The sequence below is a fragment of the Frankliniella occidentalis genome, unplaced genomic scaffold (genome assembly GCF_000697945.3).
Source record: "Frankliniella occidentalis isolate FOCC.00 unplaced genomic scaffold, Focc_3.1 Scaffold15, whole genome shotgun sequence".
Taxonomy (NCBI): domain Eukaryota; kingdom Metazoa; phylum Arthropoda; class Insecta; order Thysanoptera; family Thripidae; genus Frankliniella; species Frankliniella occidentalis.
This window is the reverse complement of record NW_026267145.1, coordinates 1,226,703-1,227,278: the sequence shown is the minus strand read 5'-3', so window position 1 is coordinate 1,227,278 and position 576 is coordinate 1,226,703. Positions and strand designations below refer to the sequence as shown.

Here is a 576-nt window from a genome sequence, read left to right as displayed (position 1 = left end):
GGATGGGGGGCGCTATGTGGCGGCACAAAAGGCAGCGGGACCTGGGGCTGAGATAAATTGGGTTAATGGCGTCAGTCGATTGGGTTCATTTAATTTCATTCCCGTAGCAATGTCGCAAAGGAAGATTTTTTTTTCGTTAAATATATATAGGTCACGGGCCTCCGACGCCCAGCCATGTACTTTTCCGCCGATACTTCTGTCACTCGGGTTGTCCTCTCTTGCTACCTCTCTGCGTTGTCGTCCACCTACTCCCCCAACCCCTTGCCTGTTCACTTCGGCCTGTGTCATGCACTCAGTACACGTCAAACAACAGGTGGTGTTTGCTTGGGGTGAGGCCGGGTAGCGCTGGGTGGCGCGGCGCGGCGCGGGGCGGGGCGCAGGTGGGGCGGGGCGTGGCGTGGCAGCTGCCTCGGCTCCGTCGCGTAAGGGAGGCTTTCCCCTCGGCACCCAGCGGCCCCAGCCTTCGCAAAGCCCCCAGCCAGCTCCCCCCTTACTACGGCATCCCGCTGGAATCCAACCATAAAACTCAAACGGCTCGTGCTCACGGGCCCCGCGGGGTTGGAGGAAGGGGGGGGG

The 576-nt window shown here is 60.9% G+C and overlaps 1 protein-coding gene across 31 annotated transcripts in view; it reads left to right on the top strand.

The window, feature by feature from the left end:
• LOC113211774 (calcium/calmodulin-dependent protein kinase type II alpha chain) overlaps positions 1 to 576 on the top strand; it is a 92,015-nt gene that overhangs the window by 64,948 nt on the left and 26,491 nt on the right. The gene's annotated exons all lie outside the window — the stretch shown is intronic.